Source organism: Myotis yumanensis, unplaced genomic scaffold (assembly GCF_028538775.1).
Source record: "Myotis yumanensis isolate MYYU_CA2020_CCGP unplaced genomic scaffold, mMyoYum1.0.hap1 SCAF_14, whole genome shotgun sequence".
Taxonomy (NCBI): domain Eukaryota; kingdom Metazoa; phylum Chordata; class Mammalia; order Chiroptera; family Vespertilionidae; genus Myotis; species Myotis yumanensis.
In genome coordinates this window covers 17,638,937-17,664,507 of record NW_027223765.1, presented here as the reverse complement: position 1 = coordinate 17,664,507, position 25,571 = coordinate 17,638,937, and the positions used below count along the sequence as shown (strand labels likewise).

General features: G+C 37.4%; 1 protein-coding gene across 2 annotated transcripts in view; it reads left to right on the top strand.

The window, feature by feature from the left end:
- The window catches only part of RARB (retinoic acid receptor beta), an 851,244-nt gene that overhangs the window by 228,956 nt on the left and 596,717 nt on the right, over window positions 1-25,571 (top strand). For both annotated transcript variants that reach the window (XM_070433307.1, XM_070433308.1), the window contains exon 2: window positions 3,327-3,405. The gene's annotated coding sequence lies outside the window, so the exon portion shown is untranslated. The remainder of the gene's footprint in view (window positions 1-3,326; window positions 3,406-25,571) is intronic.

Genomic DNA, 25,571 nt, shown 5'->3' with positions numbered 1-25,571 from the left:
CTAGGGCAAGGCTTTTCTAAATGGTCTGCTGATCAGTGCTATTAGCATTATTTTAATCAAATCTCTGGGGCAGGGAGAGGGATGCAGAATCTGTGTTTTAACAAGCCCTGGGGATTCTGAAAGTGCTAAGGTTTGAGAGCCACCATCCTAGCAATAGAGACAGGCAAGAAACTATTCAATGCAGACATACACATTCACTCAGAGTGACTAGTGTGCTACACATAAGATTTATAAGATGGAGCGTTTTCACTTTATCCATTAAACTTCCACTTTGGAAGAATAGGGAAGGCAGAAGAAGGATAGTGTGTTCTGGGGAGGGGCAAGTAGTACATTTTTAAAAATATGGTCATGGAAGGTCTCACTGAGGAGGTGATAATTGATCAAAGACTGAAGGAGAGAGTCAAGAGATAACAACGAATGTTTCAGACATAGAGAAGAGAAAAATCAAAGGTCCTGGGGCAGGTATATATCTCGTAGGTTCAAAGGACAACAAGTAACCCAGGGTGACAGAGTGTAGGGGTTTAGGAGAAAAGTAGTTGGAAAAGAGGTGAGAACAATAATGAATAAATGAGTGAGTGAACGAATGTAATTACCTGTTTTTGAACTTGACTTCTGTTTGTACTGGCTATGTGTCTTTGAATATATTATGTGGTCTTGTTGGACCTCACTTTCTCTTCTGTAAAGCAGATTAATGCCTATCCCTATAGGTTAGTTCTGAGAAATAAAGTGCTTGAGTGATGGTAAACTTTTGAGAGGGAATAGTATAATTTATATATTTTTGAACTGTCAATGCTTAGCATATTACATTGCTTATAGTATATGATTAATAAATATTATATGCATTATAAACAAAACAAAATCCCCCCCAAATTTAGACCTACCATATCAGAATTTCTGTGATAAGAGATTGTTAATCTGGATTTATAACAAGTTTTCCCAAGTGATTCTTGAATATGAACACTATTTTGAGAATCTTCATTCTGCTCATATATTTGTATGCTGGTCTCCATTTATTTTTGATATGTCATAAAAATGGAATTTTCCAGGTATGAAAATTAACACATGAGGGCTCAAGGCCTTCTCAAGGAGAGGCCAAGTTTTAGACCTATCATGGGGATTATACTGAGGGATTCTTAACTCTGTGGTTCGGCTTTCTGAGTTGAACATTCAGGAGACTAGTCAGAGGGAACTAATTCCTTTTTGGTTTGCTCAAGCCAATCAATAATATTAAGACATAGAAACACTTCACTCTGATCCATTGTATAATGAAAGTAACTCTAAGGTTCATAAGGTATTATGTGCACCATAATGTCCCTGAGGTTGGTTAAAGTCATCAAGGCAAAAGATTCCTTGTACCCAATTATTTATGTTTTTGTTCATTTTTACATTGCACTCAATTCATATCTCCCTGATGAGTTACTTGTCTGCGGCATTATGCTTTGATAACTTAATATGATAACTTTGAAATTCAGTAGTTTCTTTCCACCTAAATGCTTGGTGTTGGGCCATTTTCAGCTATTAAAAATAAACTACTTCTCAACACGTTTTACTCTTTAGTTACTTTGCTCAACCTTAATTTGCTGCCAGGAACCTCAAAGATTAAATTTTACCAAGTCTTAAAACTGCAATGATTTGAAACGCTAGATTTTTCTACCTTAATCTCCCTCCTGTGAATTCAAGAGGTCAGACATGGCCACGAAGTTTCAATCGCACTGTACGTGTGTGCCCGCATGTGGTACTTTGTGGAAGAGCCACACTTAAGGGGCCACAGTTTGCCAACCACTGCCCTAACCGGTTTGGCTCAGTGGATAGAGTGTTGGCCTGTGGACTGAAAGGTCCCAGGTTTGATTCTGGTCAAAGACATGTACCTTGGTTGTGGGCACATACCCAGTAGGGAGTGTGCAGGAGGCAGCTGATCGATGTTTCAAACTCTCTATCCCTCTCCCTTCCTCTCTAAAAAATCATAAAATATATATTTTTTAAAAATAGGAAATTCTTACCGTCTAAATGGTCTTTTACTCAGAGAATATAATTCTGTTTTCTTAATTTCTGGCAGGGAAGCTAAATAACTTATCTCCAAGCGTCTCTTAAATTGAGGTTTAATGATCACAAGTGAATATTCCTGAATTGATTGCAGATTAGACCAAAGAGAAGCAAGTAGAGTTCCCCAATTTGACAACAAAAATACAGAACTGAATTTAAAATTCAGATAAACAACAAACATCTATTTAGTATAATTATGTCCAAAATAAATAGTGTATATATACTAAAAATGTATTTGTCAATTATCTGACATTCAGATTTATCTGAGCATCCTGTATTGACCATGTTCCTGACTTTGGGTAATAGAATGAAGCAGAAGTGCAAGTATGGTGCTTCTAAGTCTACAACTCGGGAGGCCTTGCTCTTTCTTGTGTTTCTGTCATCTCCATGAGGACATTCCTGAGGTAGCCTACTGGCATGGAACAGATGCGTGGCAGAGACTTGAAGTGCCCAGTCAGACCAGTTGAGACTCGTTTAGATCAGTGGCTGGCAAACTCATTAGTCAACAGAGCCAAATATCAAGAGTATGACAATTGAAATTTCTTTTGAGAGCCAACTATTTTAAACTTAAACTATATAGGTAGGTACATTGTTATTAACTTAATTAGGGTACTCCTAAGGCTTAGGAAGAGCCACACTTAAGGGGCCAAAGAGCCACATGTGGCTCGAGAGCCGCAGTTTGCCGACCACTGGGTTAGGGCAAGAATTTAGTTTTTGAGGGAAAACTAGGATTAAAGCCCTTGGCATATTTCCTTAAGATGGCTGAGGCAATATAATGAGAGGGATTTCTCAGGAGACCCTAGGACTTCATGTAAAAAAATAAAGAAACCAAGAAGGTCACAATCTCTCCTTTTTTTCTTTCCATCTTCATGGATCTGAATTTTAGCAGAAGTTGAATCTGCTTTCAATTTGCTATGTAGTCACAGATCCGTGCTCATGGTAGATGCATAGTATGATTAATGGCCATCACCTTTGTGAGTGCTTTTGCATAGTAAAGTGGCAGTGCTCACACCTGAGCCCAGTGAATATAAAGCTCAGCACAAACAGGCTTCACGCCCTCACTTGGTTTCCTCCCTCCGTGCGATCGCAACTTCAGTGGAGATGTTCCAGGTTGGTTCAAGATTTAGGAAAGGAGCTTGGTGGTTCTTCATAGGTTCTTCACATCATGGAAAGGAGGTATTGTGAGGCCAGGGAAATACTCTAAATAATAATAAAAAAATTTCAATTTATTTTTCTGCATTGTGCTATTTAAGACTGATAAATGCGGGCCATTTCTCTTGCAGGATCCTGACCACCACCATAAAGAGACTGTCACCCAACCTTCTCATCTAGAGAATTGTTCTCAGGATCTACAGACAGGAGGTAAGTTCAGTCTACTCTCTTTTAGCTCCTCATCCTCTTATCAGTAGTTATGTTGAGCACTTCCCTTTGTAATTGGCCTTACCTGGGTTTGGGAATATGTATTCTAGTTGTCTTAACCATAGCAATAGTTTCTTGCCAAGGAAGAGCTCAGAGAAAAGAATTGGTGTTGCTGCCCTGTTTTATATTGAAGTATCTCCTGAAACATGAGGGTTCTGTGATTTGGACAGTTTGCCTCTGGAGGGGGAATGTGAGTTGCTACAGATAAAGTGAGGATGGATGCCGGGTGGTGGAAAATTGTCTTAAAGCCTCATGGTGTAAGAAAAGCTCAGTCCGTACTTCATCTTGTACAGTGTTGATGAATTCACATTAGAATGACCTCAGGTGTGCTGTTATTGTACTCACCTGGAGGTTAAAAAGAACGCTCTAAGGCAGCTCCCTCACCTGAGAGGAAGTTGGTCTCAAGCCGCTGTATTCTGACAATTCTAAGTGGGATTTAGAATTCTAAATCTTTCTGGTTCAGCATGTCCTACACAATCCTAAATTCAGCTAACATCAGTGTGCTTTGCTAAATCATGAAGGTTTCTCAGGGTGAAATATGCAAAGATATTAAAATCTAAAACATGTGCTTTATAAGCTGTGTTGGGAGTGGCGGATTTAGGAGTTTCGATCAGATGTGTGCAAACTTTTCTGTAAAGGACCAGAATGTAAATATTGTAGGCCGTACAGCTTCTGTCACAATTATTCAATTCTGCCATTGTAGAAGTAAAGCAGCCCTTGACAATAGGTAACAGAGAGAGTATGATGTGTCCACTAATGCTTTATTTATGGACACTGAAATCTGAAAGCTACATTTTCAGGTGTCGTGAATTTATTTTTCCCCAGCTAAAGTCTGGGAACTTTTTTTAAAGTGCTGGATTTGTCCTGCAGGCTGTAGTTTGCTAGCATCTGAATTAGATCAATAAAACTAGGCAAGTTGTCCCGCAGATCTCTGCTTAACTTGTATGCCTTAACATTGCAGAGACTTATTAGCCTAATACTCCAATAATGGTTTCCCAAAGAGAACTGGGCCCAAGTCAAGAGAGTTGGTGTCTCAAAGGCTCAGAGAACATATCTTCACCTGTGCATTATGGGAGAAGGAAGGGGTGTCAAATATGAAACACATGGGGGAATTTTGGGTGTTGATGCTATGAGATCTTCAAACACACCTCTTGCATCCTACCCATTCTTTACATCGTACCATTTCCACCTTCCCAGCCAGTGGCCTTTCACCTGCTTCCATCCCCTCTTAGCCTTCTTTTAGCTTTTTAACTAGTTAGCAGGACTTGAGGGAGTTGGAGGCTTGGTGGCTGCTTTTGACCAGGTCATATGGCAAAAGGTTTCTTTATATTTTATTTATTGCTTTGCTGTGATTAAAAGGTTTTGTTTCAAACACTTGGATTATTTGAATATAGGTATACGTCAGTGTAGGCATGTCCAAGTACAAGAAGTTGTGGCTTGAAGATGGTTGTCAACTGAACATTTAAAAATGTAAGTGAATGTGTCAAAATTGGCACTACTACACAACTTCAAAAATATGGCTGAGGATAAGAGAAAAAAAAATAAGAACTGTTTCTGGTGGCTTACATTGTCTATAGGGTTGGGGATTTTGTGCATATGATTTTTTTTGCACTCTTGTTATAGATTTGTATTATCTATTAATAGGATTCCATCAGTCATCAAGTGTTTATTGAGTGATACTAAAGACTGAAGTGATTAAAAAGTATAAGGTAGAAAATTACATCTGTATGGCTTTTCATCTTTCACATGATGAAATGACTGTCCAAAGAGATCAGATGCATTGTCCAAGATTACCCAGCTAGGACGTACTGAACTTGAAATAGAAAGCAGAGCTTATTTTTGCATTATATTGTGCTATAACTGCATTACATGCTCTTGAGCAGCTTAACTCTCAAACCAAATGTAATTGTGAATTAAATCGTAGAATATTGATACAAAGGGTGATCATTCATCTATATACACACCCGTGAAGACTAGAGTTACTGGAGAAAAATATTGGACTGCAGTGAAATTGAGGCAAATTTTGAAGTGCAGAGGGATTGGGTGGGAACAGAATAATCACAGTGGAAGGAAGGACTTGGGGAAAGGTATAAAGGCAGGGTAGCCGGAAAGGAGAAGAGCCTGGTGAACATGGAGGGGGCCTGGTGAGGAATAAGGAGAGAGGAGGCTGATTGATGGGGTGATGGCAGCCACACATTGTCTGAATCAGGGGCCCCTTTTGGGAGACAACTCATCGAACTGGGGCTGCAAATGAATGGCTTATAAAGAGAACCTTCCTAACCGAGCTTTACAAGGGTCCCACTCAAGATTTTGGTCATTTAACTTCATGGATGAAACAACCAAGGGAGCTAACCAGCCACAGATGTTTTGTTTATAACCAGAGGAGTTCATGTGAGCTTGGCGATGACATTTCCCTGTCTATAAAATGCTGAGAGTTAAACAGTGATACCGTGTGAAGCACTTGGAAATCTCTATCTTGAGAGGCAGTTCTTAAGTGTAATGGTTTAATGGTCATTTAGCATGATGGGCCTTCCGAGGGTAATATCATTTGCCTGCCAGTTAAAATGAACACTTCTCCGTGGGAAGTCAAAGATCATGTCAGCGTAACTTGGGTTAGGTGAAAGAGAGCATCAAGAAGCGAATGCCAAAATAGAGAATAGGGAATAAAATCTCGTGTACGTCTAGCCTGTTCATAAATCCAGTATAATTAGAGAACACCATCAGTTTCCACTAATTGGCGGGAGGGGGCGGGGATATACTCTGAATTAGTGAAAAGTTTGACTTAATTTTTAAAAAACTGCTGCTTTATTATTTTCTCCACTTTTCTCATGTCCCAAACATTAAACCTTTCTTTTTTAAAAAAATATATTTTATTGATTTTTTTACAGAGAGGAAGGGAGAGAGATAGTTAGAAACATCAATGAGAGAGAAACATCGATCAGCTGCCTCCTGCACACCTCCTACTGGGGATGTGCCCGCAACCAAGGTACATGCCCTTGACCAGAATCGAACCTGGGACCTCTCAGTCCACAGGCTGACGCTCTATCCACTGAGCCAAACCGGTTAGGGCAAACATTAAACCTTTCTAATCTTATTTGATAGTCTTACCCCTTACTTTATCGATAAAACTGAAGTTACCAAAAAATAAAGAAGCTGAACTTCTTGCTCACCCTGAAAATTCCATCTCCCCTCTTCCTGCTGACATGTGGGGAAGGGACAGGCCTCTGCAATGCTTAGGGCTAGTCCCACACCCTATGCTCTTGGCGCCACCCTTTCCCAATTTTTCAGGGACCTCAACCCTTCAAGTTCTCCCTCTATCCTCCGACTCTTTTCAATCTGTCTCTGCTTCTGGATTTTATTTTTTTCTTACTTAGAAAAGTAGCAGCATTTTATCAACTTCTCCCCTCTCCTCCTTTGACTGCTGTCATATTAAAAGTATTCATTTCACCCCCACACTTAGCTGTGAGCATACACACAGTCACCAGCGATGTCCTGGCTGCAGGCAGGATGCCACTACTTAATCCTCTTTAATACTTATAATACTTGTAATACTGACCACAGCCACATTCTCTCCTCCATCAGAGAAAAAGGATAAGATGAATCACTCACAAAATATTTCAGCTTTCTTTGAAATGTACACATACATATTAATGTATTCCTCTTCTAAATTAGAATCATTCTGTAATTTGACAGTTCTCTACACAAGAACATTTTCCTGTCATTAAATATTCTTTGAAATTGTGACTTTAAAAAAAAGTCTGCATATAGTCCATTATGTAGATGTATGGTAGCATATAAGAACCATTTCTTCTTATAGACATTAAACTATTTCTAGTTGTTGTATTGAATAAGCAAACAACAAATATAACCATATTTGTGTTCACACTGATTATTCCTTTAGGATGGCTTCCTAGAAATGGAAACTCTAGATCACTAAGTCAAAAAGGAAACTTCATTCATATAGACAAAATACTTTCCAGATAAGATAGATAGATTTACATTAGCAGAGTTAACCTAATGAAAGAAATTCATTTTACTGCTCCAGTATAACATCTTCTAATTTTTAAAAATCTCTTTTGGTAAGCCATTTTTTCGCCTATTGCTGTGAAGTACTTTGTCATTTGTGTCTATGTCTGGTTACTCTATTTGGTTCCATAAGTGCATATGTTGATCCACTAATTACTAAAACTTTATAATAAGCTTTAATAGTCCCTTTCCTTACTCTTTTTGTTGTTTTCAGCACGCTCCTGGCTCTTCACACCTGTTTATTATTTTTTCTCATTTGGAAATTGGAATCAAATTTGAATTATAATTATAGTTCAGGGAGAATTGTCATCATTGCAGTATTAAATTTCTAACCTGAAATAAATTTATCTTTTTATTCATCTCATTGGCTTCCCCACCTATTTATTTTTTTCTTTGAATCTGGTGACTTTACAAAGATATGCTCTAGTGTTGATTATGTATTCTGTATTTTTCCACTAATCCCCATCCCCTGCGAACATCCACTATACTTTTCATTTGTTGGTTCAGGCCTCCTTTTATTTCAGAAAAAAAAATTATTTGAAATTATTTGAATATTTGTTTCAGTATCTCATTTTATTAAGGATATAATGTATAACCTTGATCTGACTTAGGCATCAGTAATCTTTTTCTCCATTTGAACATCTTAATTTCATTTTGCTCTGTTTTTCGAGTTACTGACCATTTTTTTTACCATGCTTGTCTGGTTGATTTACTGTGATTTCATTTCTGTAATAGTTTTATTTTACACTGCCATTCTTTTTTGAGCTAGGCTAGCTAAATTTTCATCTTTCTGATTCCTTTAAAATCTTGCATCCCTTCTTTGTAATCTTTCTTCATAGGGGTCATTTGTTCTTTAATTGCTTTGAAATAATGAAGAGTTTGATCTAAGATTTTCATTCTGCTTTGTAGATTAAATTTTTATAGTATATTTTTTAGGACAATTACAATTATGAAAGAATGTGTATAAAAGATAATAAAATCATGAATAAGATACTTAAAGTAATAGAAAAATAATAAGCATAAATATTTAATGAAAAATAATGATTTATAACACATAAAATAATCAGCAACAAAATAAAACAAAAACCAACCAATACAAGAAAAATTAATAAAATAATCAAATAGTAAAATACATTAATGAAACAAAAGCCCTGCATTCCATACCCAGTTTAAGAAACAGAATGTCATCATTACCTTTGAGATCCCTGTGTACCCTTTCATTTTATTTTTATTTTCCTAATGCAAACTTAGCACTCATGAGTTTAATGTTAATTATTACCTTGTTTATGATTCGGTCACTTGTATGTATGTTGGAATAACACATTGTGTATAAGTATTCTTGCGGTTTTATATATTCAGCATCACTTTGTACCACAAAAGTTCTTTATTTTTCCACACTTTCTTGGTGTAATAAAATATCTCATGATTTCAACTGGCATTTACCTAATTTATCAATGAAATTGTGCTTCTTTTCATGTTCAATAAACATGTGTTTTATCTTTAATGAAACATCTGTGATATTTTTGTTGCATTCTAGAAGTTCTTATTTTAATGCATTCTAATTTTTTTAATAAAGTATCTCAAGGAACTAAAAGTACTCTTTTAATCTCTTATAAACATCTTAGTTTTTCCTTTTACATCATTCATTTGGAATTGGTTTTCTGTAACTGGTGTGAAATAGGGATCTATCATTTCCCTCCGAATATGGAAAGCACTTGCTCCAACACTGTTTATTTTATCATCTATCCTTATCTCAATAATAAGTATCTTTTCTGTTATATATTACATTTCTGTGTATGTGTCTTTCTGAGCTCTTAGTTCTGTCTTGTTTATAAGTTTACTCTGTGTCAGTACTGTTCTGTTTAATTCTTACTTCTTTACACTAAGTCTTAATTTCTGATAGGTTAAGGCTCCTACTTTGTCCTTCTTTGAGAATGTTTTGGTTTCTCTTTTACTTTGTATTTCCTAATTAGTTTCAGAAGCAACTTGTCAAGTTGCATGAAAAACTATGTATGGATTTTGATTGAACTAGCTTTGCCTGTGTGTATCACTCTAGGTGCAGATACAATTCATGACTATGGCATTACTCTCATTTATTTGACTTCTTAGTATATTTCATGAATGTTTATATTCTTCTACATGGAAGTGACCTAAATTATGCTTGGCTTATAATATATACATTATTTTTTATTATTTTTAATGACTGCTTTTTAGAAATCACAATTTGGTTATTTATAGTATATACATATAATTGACTTTTATATCCAGACAATTTTAGAAACTCATTTTTTAAAAATGTTTGTAGCTTTTTTGAGGTATTATCTCTGGTTCTTCTCTTTTTTCAACCATTTTGTCCTGTATGTGTATGTTGGAATAGGTGGGGAAGAAAGGATGAGGGCATGTTATTATACTGATTAAGACCTCTAATACAATTCTTTAAAACCTGTTTTCATCGACTTTTTTTTAGAGAGAGAGGATAGGAGAGAGCAACATGGATAGGAGAGAGCAACATGGATAGGAGAGAGCAACATGGATAGGAGAGAGAAACATTGATCAACTGCCTCCGGCATGCATCCCACTGGGATCGAACCCATAGTCTGGGCATGTGTCCTGATCAGGACTTGAATAGGTAACCTTTCAGTGCATGGGATGACATGCAACCAACTGAGCCACAGGGCCAGGGCTCTAGAACAATTTTTAAGAGAACTTGTGAATTTGGACAACCCTATATTGTCCTAATTTTTAAGGAAATGTTTTAAACAATGAGTTGGATTTTTTTTTGGATAGCAATATCATATTAGGCTAAGGAACTTTGTTTATACTCTTCATTTTATATGAATTTTTATTATGGTACTGATTTCTATTTTGTTTTTCTTTGAACATCTATTCAGACAATTATACTTTCCTCTTTAAATATTTTGATGACTGAATGGTCAATTTTTTCCTTCTTCTTCATTGACCTACCAGCCTCTAAGTTGCTCATCCGCTCTTTCTTGATAATACTTGTCTCGTTTTGCTTTAAGGACTTCCACTCATCACCACCTCTCTCCTGGGTTTTCTCCTTGCTCCATCTCAGGTTCCTTTCTGGTCGTCTTCTTCTCTGTGGCCTCTAGATGTTTGAATGTCCCAGGGCTCAGTGCTTGTACTTTTCTCCTTTAACAACATTTAACTTCTTGGTGATTTCTAGGTTTTTATGCCTACATCTCCAAATTTATATCTCCTGCTCAGTCCCCTCTCTCAAACAACCGTCTTGGACATCTACTTGCTACTCGAGTATTACTTTTAAACTCAGAGGAATGGTGGTCTATCTATGAAGCAAACAAACTTTAAAATACCATGAAGTGAAAGAATCAAGAAAAAGGGCAAAGCAGGAAAACAGTTGCTTTGACATTCTAATTATAAATACATTAGACTTGGCGCAAAAAATCACCAAACCATCAGTCTTGACGATGGTTAAGTTAATTCAGGTTTTGAAGTTCAATAATTCATCTGGGAAGTGTCAGCAGCTGGGTCTTGTTAATGGTAAGCCTTTCATTCCTGTTAAATCAATTGTAAATAATAGAACCCCTCAGAGAAAAATGATGAAATAAGCATTGATTTCCAAATTGGGTGTCAGATATAGAGGATTAATAAAACACATTGCAAGCAAACAAGTACCTAATATACTCTGATCACTGAAATAGTAATCAAAGGGGGGGAAAATCAATAATTTTTGTGTAAGTTGCTAGTATTTTCATAACTCATTTGCATCTATGTATCATCTCAAATTTCTCATTTTAGACCCTATGTGGTTATTTAATTTTCATTATCCTCACCAGTAAAACCAGGGACTTCTGTGTAATGTTAGATTTGTTTCTCCCTTCTTCTAAATAGGTGACAAGCATCTGGTCACATAGTGTTTTTGTTGCCTGACACCGATGATTTTGTTTTGTTTAATGCAATGCAATCATCATTTACAGCAAGTCACATAAAACACTGCAGAAAAATGTAACAGCTCTAATAAAACTTTCAAAGGAAAATAAAGCTCTCTAGCAGGTATCCATAAAAGTGCTTTATGCTCACAAACTCTATTAAATGTTAATGCCAGTGTCCTGTGACTACCACATATGAAGTCTGGCTGAAAGGAAAATGTGTCTGTGAAACTGTGATTCTGCAGCAAAAGAGGTTGGAAGGGCAATGCCATGTTATCTATTAGACTGAAATATGAAAACTATTAGGGGCTCTATTGATTGTGCATTTTATGAAGGACTAGTTTGAGGAAAAGTACACGGGTTTTTTTTTCAAGCCATACATGGGACAAAGTTGGAAATACTGAGGGCACAACTTTCAAAGAAGCATCACCAAACTTCTCAAAGTTACAGAGCACAATTTTGGTCCAAGGGTGTTCTCTAAAGATTAACTGGCGGTGACATAATGATGGAGAGTTTGGGCTTGGTTTTTCTGTTTTTAATGCTGTTTCCTCACATTACAATAATAAGTGTATTCTGTGTCTGTCTATTGCATTTTCCTTATTTCTAGATTTTATTTTGCTTTTGAAATTTTTTTAAAATTAAATTTATTGGGGTGACATTGGTTAATATGATTATGTGGGTGTCAAGTGTACAATTCTGTGATACATCATTTACATATTGCTTCGTGTGCCCAACACCCAAAGTCAGGTTTCTAGATTTCTTTATAAAACCTTTTTGTGAGGTTATTTAATGTTTTAACTGTTGTCAAATGGTTAAATACCCTGAAATGGGATGTTATGTTGTCGTTGACCTCAATAACAGGCTAATTAACTCTTAGGAACCTCATGTTGAAGAACAGATCCAAATGGTCTCTGAAAAATAGTCAGAAATAGAAGCTATCCCTCACAAGAAAGAAAATATAAGCTTGAGTACACGATGTGAAGTGACTGGCTGCCAAATGTAAAACAACATATTTACAGAATATAGGGAACCAGGATCTGCCATCTTCCCTCAAAACCACACAGAAACCCTACTGTGCATTCAGAAGAAGAAAGCAGGATGGTTAGAGAATTTACATTATGCCAGGTGAAGACTTCTTGAGGGATATGGGAACTTTTAGCTGTGACTAAAGAAGGCTTAAGCTCAGAAAGTCAACTAGTTTTTAAATATTCTCTCTTCCTTTGGGAATTTTGAACACCAACTGGCTGATTTTGTAGTTACGGATTCATATTTGAGATTCACATTTGATACAAAGTACTATAGTATTCATAGTTTGAAAAGTATTCCCTCCACAAGAACCATAGTTTTCTACTTCTTTAATACCTGCTGTTTTGAATTAATGCCATGGAGGCATGAAGATTGGTGTGTTTTAATCACCTGCAGATTCAGGCTTCATCAGTAAGGACCATCAATTACAAAACAGCCTGTGTGTAGAGCAGTGGTTCTCAACCTTGGCTGCACATTAGAATCACCTGGGAATCTTTTTAAAATCCTGATTTCTGGGCCTCATCCGCCGGAAATTCTGTTTCTTTGTTACTAATGTTGTGGCCCCACCCCATAACAAAGAAACAGAATTTCCGGAGGATGAGGCCCAGAAATCAGGATTTTAAAAAGATTCCCAGGTGATTCTAATGTGCAGCCAAGGTTGAGAACCACTGATACAGAGGGATTGCAAGAGGATTTAAAGTCAGATATCTTCTGTTAACCGGTGCGCATGAGAAAAAATGATGGATGGTGGAAACTTTCTGGGGGCCAGGGAGGAGACAAAAGGGTACTTCTAATACAATGGAAAATGCTTTTCTCAAGCTATTATCACAATGTAAGATTTATATCTGTAATAAATTAGAAGGTAAATTTTGGCCGAGGCCCATTTATTATAGCACATTTCTATAGTGTATTAACTCTGAGCAGTACTTCATGAGAGTTCACGTGGAAGCTCACTTCATTAAGTTCCCTTGCTCCTTAGCCTTAGGATTAGCAATTGCACCTCCTTTGAAGCTTAGAACTATTTATGAGAGAATATCACGGTTATGCTTATGTGTAATATTTATTAAATGGCTGGTAAATGCTTTACTAAGAGACATAGCGGCAACTGAACAATAGATTGTCACTTATTACAAGGAAAGAATATGATAGGCAGGCCAACTTCCAGAATCATCTGACACCTTGCACAGCTGCTACTTCTAGAAACAATGCTCAGTATTCTGGTTGCCTGTACATTAAGACCCCATAAAGCTTATATTACATTTTGTCTTTCTTTTAATCATTTTTGTGTGTGTGTGTGTGTGGCATACCCTTGTTCCTGGCCACTTGGGAGGAGGACATCATTGACTTGCAGCAACTCTGGCAAGCTTTAGCTTTGCCATGGGTGGTATGACCTTGGCATTAGTGCTATTGGCATGCCAAAGGGTGAAGTTGACAGCCTCAGAGGAAAGGCCAGTGCAGGGGATTGAGGCAGTGTACCTCCAAAAGATTTCATCTAGATGTTGGCCCGTACGTTCTGTGTGATTAGCTGTTCCGTTAGCATGGTTTGAGAGCCCATGGCCTACATGGTGGATACTGTTGTGATTATATGACACTCAGTGACTAAATTACCATCATTCTTCACTTTGGGGATAAGAAACCCACCTTTGTTGCATGGAAATACTGGAATAGCCAGATATGACCTTTTTCATACATCCTGAGACCTGAAAGATGGCCTGTTCTACATAAGATAGGAAATTGTTTATTTTAGCATAACAACAATAAGGACACAAATAATAGTAAATACTTGGGTAGTACTTGGTACATGCTAAACAAATATTTCGCCAGAACCCTGTGAGAATTGAGGCTAGAAAAGTGCAGTAACTTACACAGATAATCATGGTGATGCTGGGTTTTGAACTTGACAACCATACAGAGAAGCTAAAAGCGAAGGCCCTGTAACCAGCCAAAGCTGGGTTGAAGTATTGACAATCTGATACTTAGCACTCAAGCTTTAATTTATTTATTATCAATTAATATGTAAAATGAGCATAGTGATAGAATCTAACTCCAACAGTGCTTTGAGAATTGTGATATCTCTGGCATATAGCAAGTGCTCAGTAAGTATTTGCTTTGTATAATTTTGATGATGGAAAGGGAAGGGCTATCAATTGATGGGTATGAAGCATGTTTTATGAGCAGTAATGGTAGTCAGGTCAGAGGGCTAATGGTAATCAGTGGGGAATGGTACCTATATTCTTGTTTTAAAATATGCAGTTTTTAATCCACTCCCTAGATAGGAGCGTGTAGAGAAATTTTGCCTGGGGCCTGTGCTTCAACTTTTTTCATTTTTAGCAAATTCACCTCACTTTACATCTGAGAGTCCTGGATCTCATTTAACTGGAAAGCAGCAACTGTCAGTCTAATTTCCTCTTGATAATATTGTGAATTTCCTTCTCAAATTGGATAATAGAATTATTGAGAATTTTGAAAATAGAAAACGGGACAATCTGCTGAGGGCAGGAAGTGATAGCAATGTGCTGAACTATGTAAGAGCTCATTGCAAACAATCCAAGCCTCAAAATGTGTGGGTTCATCAAAATCCACAGAAGTGGGGTCTGTCTTCCTTTGTTTTTACTTCAGGATGTGAGTGCTATCACCACAAACCATCGTTATCACCTCTTTTAATATTTGCTTTCCTTGACTAATTCATCCTGGAGCAGTTGAATTTCACTAATAAGATAGATGGCTTTAATCATTCAAATATGGCCTTTTCATTGGCGACTCAAAGCAACAGAGAAAATCTTGTCTTTTGCAAAAAACCATGTTTTTGCGACCTCCAGTTACTGCGGTGTTTACATTATTTATTGTCTTGTATTTGTCAAAGGGGTAAAAATCAGCTCAGGAAATAACTAGAGCAAAGCATAATATTACTATTGCCAAAGATATTACTATATTGATAAAACTATATGTACAGGTTGTTGGCAACTTTGGTGCTCCTGAAATCTTCGTAGCAAACATTTACTTAGAATCTTTTTTAAATTTTCAATTTCTGTCCGTGTTTGGGTAGTGTCTCCCTTCCTTTCTCTCCAAATGTATATATAGGTCTTCTCAAAAAAGGTATATAAAGTCAGTGTTTATTAACACAGTTCATTTTTACTATTTAAGAGACTCTATAGAAATAAATAATTTTTTTTGTCAATGCCTGTTCTCAAACTGATGACTGTTCTGGTCCAGGCACAGCTGATAATGTGAAGCAATGGAATTGCAAACATCAAGAATAATTTCATTCTGTATTTGTGCGCCCTCTATTTGTTGACTGTTGCCGGTTTTGTATCGTAAACTTTATCTTTTATGTATTCCCATAAAAGTCTAGTGGATAAATTTTCTTTATTCAAAGCTTAGTCTGCTTCATCCATTATTTCAAATCAGTTAAACCTGCAAAGGAGTGAAAGTTAAGTGAGTTATCAGCTGTTAAAGTGTGTACATTTTGGGGGGACACAGGGTGTATACACACTTTGAATTATTATAAAGGCAGTGTTTCTACTTGAACTGTGTTTTTAAACTTCCAGTAGCATTTTAGGATGAATTTCCTTTGTTCAAAGCTTAGTCTGGCTGAAAAGAAGGAAACATTAATTGAGCTATCAGATGTTAAAGTATATGTACATGGTTTTGGGACACCCTATAGTTATATCCTAACATAGTATACACATACACACACACACACAAACATATATATACATTTTTTTCAAGGTACCTTCAGTAAGGACACAGCTTCTACTTTTTAGAGATTTTTTTAAAATATGAGATCCAAGATATGAAAGGGTTCTGGAAATAAGCAAAGTTTCCTGTTATTAAAAGAGTCGTTGAAAATTTTTGGCAGACCATTCAAAGAAGTTATCTTCAGGCTCAGAGTAAGGATATTATAAAAAAACAACAACTTAAGTCATAAGAGTTTCTTGGATTGCCATGAGAGAAAATCTTAACGTCTGTATAGCACACTCATTATTATAATGTGATTGGTAGTACACACAGTAATTACATGTGTAACAAGTTTACATTACCAGGTGGAGAGAGAGAGAATAAGGCCAACCTAGATGTGACTATGCTTTGCTGCCAAATGTCTTACCATGGATGTTCTATTTTCATTGTTTTCCTAGAGGTTTTTATTTTCTACCATCTAAAAGCACTAGCCTGACTTTGGCCTTGCTGGTGCTGTCAATAACAGTTCAATAAGAATCCGAGTAACTCTCTTCTCTTCCCCGTTGGCACTGAGCCTCATTTTGTGTGATTTTCTCAAACTCAAAGACTAACAAAGACCAAATAAATGAGGTCTGTGGCCCGCGGGCCACGAGTTTGACATGCTTGTCTAACTTGTCAAGTTCTGACCATGCTGTTGAAGTTCCTTAGACTAGTCTCTCACAGTTACTGATGGGGTATTTCAGGAAACTCAAGATCCACTTTCATGTTGATTATACTTTCTGGGAAATTGGACTTGTGTTTCTTGGGCAGCACCATGGAGAAATTTGGCTTTGTCAGGTGGCTAATTGATGATAACCTTGTAATGTGGGTTCCCCTATGTTGTGGGGATACTTGGCAAAACAGAGAAATGGGAATGTCTAAGGAATAGCTGGCCTTATACATATTCACAGACCATGCTTTGAGAACCAGTGCTATAGACTAAAAAAGGCTTATTTACCTAAGTGTTAATATTTAAAAAGCACCCATGGATTACTGTGATATTTACACTTTCCTTCTATTTCCATATAGTATTAATTGTCTCTATCCCACTTGCTCTCTACAAGTGGGCTTTTAAAGGAAACCATGTACTCTTTAGGATGGCTCTTGGAAAATACACAGAGAGTAACAAGTATTGATGAGAATGAAAAGAAGTTAGAATCCCTGTACATTGCGGATGGGAATGTACTAGTATACGGGTGCATCTCCAGTGGAAGACAGCATGGTAGTTCAATAAAAACAATTAGGTGTAGAATTAATTCAAGCAATTCAAGTTCTAGCTATATGCACTCCTAAATTAAAAGCAGGGACTCAAGTAGATATTTGTACACTCACATTCAAAGGAGCATTATTCACAATAACCAAAAGGTGCAAACAAATAAAATGTTTAAGGATAAATGGAGAAACAAATTGTGGTATATATATGATGGAATATTATTCAGCCTTAAGTAGGAATGCAATTCTGGTACGTGCTGCAACATGGATGAACACGGATGACATTATGCTAAATCAAATAAGCCAGACACTAAAGGACAAATATTGCATGTTTCCAGTTATATGAGGTACGTAGGATAGTAAAATTCATAAAGACAGAAAGTAAAATAGTAGTTACCAGGGGTTGAGGGGAGGGGAGAATGGGGAATTATTACTTAATGAGTACAGAGTTTATTTAAGATAATATTCTGGAGATAGTTAGAGGTGATGTTTGTATAATATTGTGAATGTGTTTAATGCCACTGAACTATACACTTAATTGTTAAAATGGTACATTTTGTGGCCTGGCTGGCATGGCTCAATGTTTGAGCATCAATCTATGAACCAGGAGGTCATGGTTTGATTCCTGGTCAGGGCACATGCCCAGATTGTGGGCTCAGTCCCCAGTGGGGCATGCAAGGAGGCAACCGATCAATGACTCTCTCTCGTCATTGATGCTTCTCTCTCTCTATCCCTCTCCTTTCCTCTCTGAAATCAATAAAATAATGTATATATATTTCAAAAATGTACATTTTATAATGCTTATTTTTTGACAATACAAAAGGGGCACACACTTCTCTTGCTCATCCCATATTTCTCTAAAGCTTGCTACAATGGTCTCTAGACAGTCTTGCTTGAATGACTGGTGAACTTGAAATGGGGCAGTACTTACTGCAACAACGGAAATATAAACCTCTGCTTTAGATATGTCTCATCCTAAAATTTGAGCACTTATGAAAACTGACCTAGAAAAGTGATGTCCACACCGAACTTGCCCAGAAGTTAACCCTTCACATCCAATCACTGGCCTGGCTTCCGGGAAAAGGACACGTCTTAATTGGTCTGAATGGGAAGCCATTGCCTGTAAGTGCAGCGCTTAGGAAATGGCTGGAAGTCAGAGGCTGTCTGATTTGGCATCCCTGATGTCTGTCTCTGACACTTATGTCTAAATTGGATGGCTACTAATTAAATAAACGGGTAAAGCCAGCATCATGCCCTGTCTCTCCTCCTCCATAAAGCTGGGCATTGCCATTTTGGCTAGTTGTCCATATCCATCATTTCATAATTTCTAACCTTAGGCATAGCTGTTTAACTCAATTAAATGTGACCAAAGTGAACTTTGTTGAAAAAAACCAAACAGTAAAAGAAATATAGGGAGTGAAACGCTGAGGGGAGATTTCTGCAACTCGAGTTTCGGCTATTGATTTTGGGCAGCTCTTGGTCAGACATTTTTGTGTAGTTAATGTGTTGTTCTTGATCAGACGGTTTTCAAAAGCTATTTCTGCTTTTTGAATTGTGCTTTGGTGCAGGGCAAGATTGATCCTGAATTTAATACCACACTTCCATTTCAACAAAACTTTCATCACATTGAAGTAACCAAGTTTATTAATTGTGGCAATGCAATAACTCTATACTATAAAAGTATATTGAAAGTATAAAAATATATTTTAAAACTATAACTGATAAAGTGATTTAGTTAGGTTAAATATTGAGTACAAGATGAATACTTGCTAGCATGATCATTCTTTTTCTTGGTCTTCCATTTCTTTTACATTTGCCCATCCCACCCCACCCCCCTTATTCAAGGGAGTTCTATACTAAGATCCCCAGTGAATCCCTGAAACCACAGATAGTACCAAACCCTATATATATTGTGGTTTTCCTGTACCTGCATATCTTTTCACTAAAAGGAAGCACTTTACACCTTCTCTTTGGCATATCCCAATGGCCAGCATCACTAGTCTTGTATTTTGGAATCATTACTAAGTATAAAGGGTGACTTGAACACAGGCACTGTGATGCTATGACAGATCTGATAACCAAGACAATCACTAAGTGACTAAGGAGCAGGGCGGTGTGTACAGCATGGAGATGCTAAACAAAAGGCCGATTCATGTCCCTAGTGGCATGGAACTGGACAGTGTGAGATTTCATCACACTAAGAATGCCATGCAATTTTAAACTTATGAATTGTTTATTTCCACAATTTTCTATTTAATATTTTTGGACTGTGATTGACTGTGGGTAACTGAAATGGCAAAAGTAAATCTGTGAATAAAGGAGGACTATTGTATGTACTCAAAGTCTTAAAATCAGAAGGAACTTTGACCTCCATAGAACATAATGTTCTGAGAGATGTTGATGAGATTTTTCTTTGAAGAAGGTGTTGCTTGGTCAAATAACTTTGGCAAATTTTGGTTTAAACTTTTACAAAAAATTATAGGACTTTGCCTTAGCCAATTTGGCTTAGTGGATAGACTGTCAGCCTGCGTACTGAAGGATCTCGGGTTCTATTCAGGTCAAGGGCACATAACCTCGGCTGCAGGCTTAATCCCTGGCCCCGGCCGGGGCTTGTGCGGGAGCCAACCAATCTGTGTGTCTCTCTCACATCAATGTTTCTCTCCCTCTGTCTCTCCTCCTCCCTTCCACTCTCTCTAAAAATCAATGGAAAAAATATCCTCATGTGAGGATTAACAAAACAACACAAAATTACAGTACTTCTAATTTGCATTGTGAATCTCCAAGAAGAAATTTGTAGAACTTAGTCTTCTAAAACTTACTGATAATAGAATATTTTTATTTCCCCAGAGGCATCTCTTAGAAGTAGGGGTTTATAAAAAAGGACTTTGAGAATGTTAGATCAACTTCCCGTGTTGGAAAAATAGAGGAAGTAAAGACTTTAGACCTCATAGTTTATTTGACGTTCTATGACCTTGAAAATAGATTATTTTCTGCTTTGGAGTGCAAAGGCATGGGGTTAGGAGCCAATGCCAGAGTTTGAGTTCCTGCTCTGTTAGTTAGCTGGGCACCCTCAGACATTTCTGTAACTCTGATGACTTATCCCTGGATTGGGTCATTGCTCCCTCCCATACCCAACTCACAGGATTGTTGCCAGCAAGTGAGATAATGCTTGTGAAATAGCCATGCAGACTGTGAAGCACGGGCAGTGACACAGCATTGTCATCATGAGAATAAGTACAACTAGACAACGGTTTTTGTATTTACTATTTTTATGATTACATCTAGATACAAAATTTTGTATGTAGTGTGATTACATTGTATTTTCACAGCAATGTCTAAAAATAACCCTATGTATAGAGCAAACAATATTTCAAGGCACAATGCCTAAATGTTAGCAATATTTTATTTTGGGTAAGGGATTTGGGTGAATATTTTCAATTGTATATAATGACTGCAGTATACAGATTTATTTTTCTGATCAACTCTCCTTCTCTTGGAGTAGAAACCCATACTGTGGTGGCTATTGTTAGCTCCAACATGTCAGCATTTTATGTTCATCCTCATTGTTGCAAGATGGCTGCTGTAGCACCAGGCACCACAGCTGCATTCTAGGCAGATGAGCAGGGAAAGAGTAGTGCAGACTAAGGAAGGGAGGCCCTTCTCAGTAAAATTCTATTCACAATTTGTTTTCCAAAATTGTTTCATGACCACCTCTTGCTTGAGGTGGCCTAGAAATTAAGTGTTTAGCATTCTGATTTCTAGCTCATAGTTCTCAAAGTGTAGTCCCCAGACAGGCAGTATCAGCATCACCTAAGATCTTGTTAGAAATGCAAATTCTCCTACTCTACCCTTGACCTTCTGTCAGGACTATCTACTTAATGTGTGGGGTTCACAAAATGTCAAGCTCCAGTTCAAAAATTATTAAAAATTTCAAGATGGCAGCAGAGCAATGGCAAAGGTCCCATGTCCATGAAGTGGTCCTAACTTCTGTCACAAAGAGTAACACATTGTCCAGGTAAGTCTGAGACATGCTCAGGTTTGAGAACCACTGAAAGAGACTTGGCAGCCTAGAATAGGCACTTAATTATTCTCCAGGCCTTCCAGCTTCTTCTTTTAAAATGTTTTTATAGATTTAGAGAGAGAGAGAGGAAGAGAGAGGGATAGATAGACACTTCAAAGAGGAACACATCAATAGGCTTCTTGCTGCATGCCCCCTACCTGGGATTGAGCCCACAACCCCAGGCTTATGCCCTGACCAGGAATGGAACCAACGATCTCTTGGTTCATGGTTCAACACTCAACCACTGAGCTACACCAACCAGGCGACCTTCCAGCTTCTTGAGAAACCTGCTGGGCTCTTTGTAGAAAAAAATCAGTCACCAATCAATCATGTGAGAGGTGGAAGGTTTTATTTTTTTTGCTTTTTTTTTTGCCATCAGTGAAAAGCATCTCTTGACATCTGCTTCTGTCTCTCACTGGGGACAAAAGCCCAGTGGGAACTGAGTAGGACCCAGAGGACCTTCTGCCAACCAACAGCTGGGGCCAAGGATGAATTCCAGACTAATAAGCTGGGTAGTGTTGCTCTCCTGATAAATGGTCATTTCAAAGGGTGTAAAAAAAATTGTAGATGAGCATTCAATGAAAGTAAAATTAAAGTCATTTATCCCGGATCATTTGGAAATATCAACTCCCTTCTTAAAGAAGGAAAATATAATAAAGCTCCCTCATAAAGATATAAAATATTTAACATATGACTTCTGCTTTGTACCAGCATCACCTCTTAATGGTCCCATTATTTTGTTATGTTTAACTTCAATGAAAAATTTAGAAGGCAGGTTGGGCAAATGTTTAACCCAAATCAGGATTTTTTTTTTTTTTTGCTTGAAATCTGTGATTACATCATTGGCACATTTATATCGTAAGACACTTTTACGATATAAGCATTTTTTCATTTGGACAGCAACCATAATAAATTGAAATAAAATTCAGTCTTGATTGATGTTGTAAGTGTCATGTACAGGGCAAGTCCCATCCATTAAGTGTGGTTTGCCGGGGCAGCAATAATAGTAGCATTTGAATGTTTTTCTTATTAAGGAGAAAAATGGTCAGGAACATTGGCTTGGTGGACTCCAAGGACTGTGGTAAATGGAAAATGCCCGCAGCATGTGTGACTCCTTCCCTGGCTTTAGGATGAAGGTGGTCAGAAGGCTGCACGGATTGTTTTTCCTTTTTTTTCAAAATTCGGATAAACTATTACAGTTTGTGGAATGAAAGAGAGAGGCTGATTACAACATAATGGAGTGTACCATATTCATCTCTTTGAAATATGACTTCACCCAGCCTTTTCCATTTTACAATCGATTCTCTCATTCCCTTAATGAACCTTTGCATTCATGAGTCTTCCTTGGAAGTATGCACATGAAGTATTGCTGGAGCAAAGAATAATCGTCTGCCAAGTAAGTAAGAACAAAGTGCCTCTCTTGTCGTTCAGTTCAATAACATTAGCAACTGTTAATGCATCATGTTGGGCACCAGATTGTTTTGCTTAATAATTATCTAATTTGCCAAAGCCTGTCTTAAAAAATGTTTTTTGAAAACTGGCACAATTGAGTTGTTTGCCAATTTCTCTAAAGATGGGATGAGGGGGCTGATGTCACTGTATTTAACGACAATCTTAGTTCTTAAAGATGTTGCTAAGCATGCCTAATTTGAGCCAAGTAGCACATTCCGTTTAAGCAGCGATACCATGAAAGTGATGAGCTAATAAAATTGTAGAGAAAAGTTGGATGCTTACAACGGAAAGGGATATGAAACAATAAATAACTCTTGGATTTTTTGAATAATAACTCATTTACATAATTGGGGATGTATACATTCAAGGTTCATTGATCCAATATTTGAAGACAATATGAATATGATAGGTTTCACATAGCCCAAGACTTAAAATATGTTCAGGTTTTATCTTTTGATTCCTTCCCTCTACTCATAGTAGAATTAAAGTATGTCTGTTAAATATTCTAGTTAAGTACAGGACTTGGTAAAAATCTTGGTGAGAACTGGTGGCAGATGACATGTAAGAGGAAAGAAGGAGATTGAACTATGACTGGACTTGTCAGCCACAGAACAATTTCAAAGCTGTGTCTCTTCCTAGAAGCCAGGGATTACAACTGACAATGTGTGATGAGATGTTTCGATTGAGCCCAGGACTATTAAGTTTGGACACAAACCAATGAAATAAATAAATAAATAAATAAACTTAAACAAAAGAGGGAAATAAAAAAAACTTTAAAAAAAAGAGGGAAACAATGCGCATTATCATGGTGCCCTTATTTGAAAGAAGGAAAAATGTCAGAACAATCTTTAAGCCTTATGGGGATTTTAAAAGTAAAAAATAGGCAAAATGTCACCAAAGCCTATGATGACCAAATCTTAACAACATATAAAATATCTACTATATTCATATCTTCATGATAGTGAGTAGGTTCCACATACTAGTGATGAAGTTTCCAGCATGTGGGATAGCTCTTCTCTCTTTTATCTAAATCTTCTTGTGATGTCCAGTTCAGCTTCCCTCTGGGAGCCTTCTCTGCTTGGCAGGGTGAAGGAACAATTCCTCCTTGAGTTCTCACTTCTTTGGAAGCTCCCTTAAATTATACCATTAGTAGGCCTTTATGTGCACTGATATTTATTGAGCATTTACTATACCAGGTGCCCTAAGGGTCTATACATATACCTTCATCTAACCCCCTCACCATCTTACAAGATTAATGCTATTATTAATCTATTTCACTGAGATTGAGGAAGGTGAAGTGATTTGTCCAAGTTACCCCAGCTTGGAAATGGCAGGTCAAGAATTTGACCACAGACTTATGCGCTAAGACAGTGGTCGGCAAACTGCGGCTCGCGAGCCACATGCGGCTCTTTGGCCCCTTGAGTGTGGCTCTTTCACAAAATACCACGTGCGGGCGCGCACGAACAGTGCGATTGAAACTTTAAGTAAAGTTTATTAAGTTAATTTTAGGGAATGTTGTGGAGTGAAAGAAGATGTAGTGTCGAGGATTGAGAAAGGTATGTTGAGATGGTTTGGACATATAGAGAGGATGAACGAAAGGAGGTAGACGAAACAATTATACAAGACAAGTGTGGATGGGAGAGTTGGAAGGGGTCGACCTCAGTGAACGTACCTCTATCAGATTGAGGTCGTTTTTAGCAAAGGCCAGCTTAGGAGTACCCTAATTAAGTTAATAACAATGTACCTACCTATATAGTTTTAGTTTAAAAAATTTGGCTCTCAAAAGAAATTTCAATCGTTGTACTGTTTATATTTGACTCTGTTGACTAATGAGTTCGCCAACCACTGCGCTAAGAGACTAAGAGCACTGCTTCCAAAGCACACCTCCTTATCTTCACTAGGTTTTTATGGTAGCCTAACCTGTCAATCTTTCAGGAGCAGGAAAATGAGTAGGAGAGAGAGCATAAAAGTTCCAGGGAATCACTTTCAGAGCCTCACATCCACCCGCTGTTGAAACCATTTCTTCCTTCATTTTACAAAAGAAACATCTCTTACCCTCCCTAATCTTGCCAGGGCTCGTTGATAGGGCCTTGAGATTGATTTAGACATATTCTGTTGAGGGCAGTCCTGAGATACTAGAAATGGGTAACTTGGTTTATATTGAGTAATTTCTGAATTTAAATGTATTGTAGAGTCAAGTAAATATGATAACACTATTCAAGGACCTCCCCCCTTTTTTCAATCCTTACTCCAGTTTATTTTTTTTTATTTTTATTTTTTTTAATATATTTTATTGATTTTTTACAGAGAGGAAGGGAGAGAGATAGAGAGTCAGAAACATCGATCAGCTGCCTCCTGCACATCTCCCACTGGGGATGTGCCTGCAACCCAGGTACATGCCCTTGACCGGAATCGAACCTGGGACCTTTCAGTCCGCAGGCCGACGCTCTATCCACTGAGCTAAACCGGTTTCGGCCTTACTCCAGTTTATTGATTTGAGAGAGACAGAAAAGTAGAGAAACAGAGAGAGAAACTTCAATGTGAGATAGAACCATCGATCAGTTGTCTCTTGTCTGTACCCCGATTGGGGATCAAACCCTCAACCAAGGTTTGTACTCTGACCCAGAATAAACCTGCCACCTTTTAGTGTACAGGATGACACTCCAACTAACTGAGCCACTGGGCAGGGCACCTTCCCTTTTTAT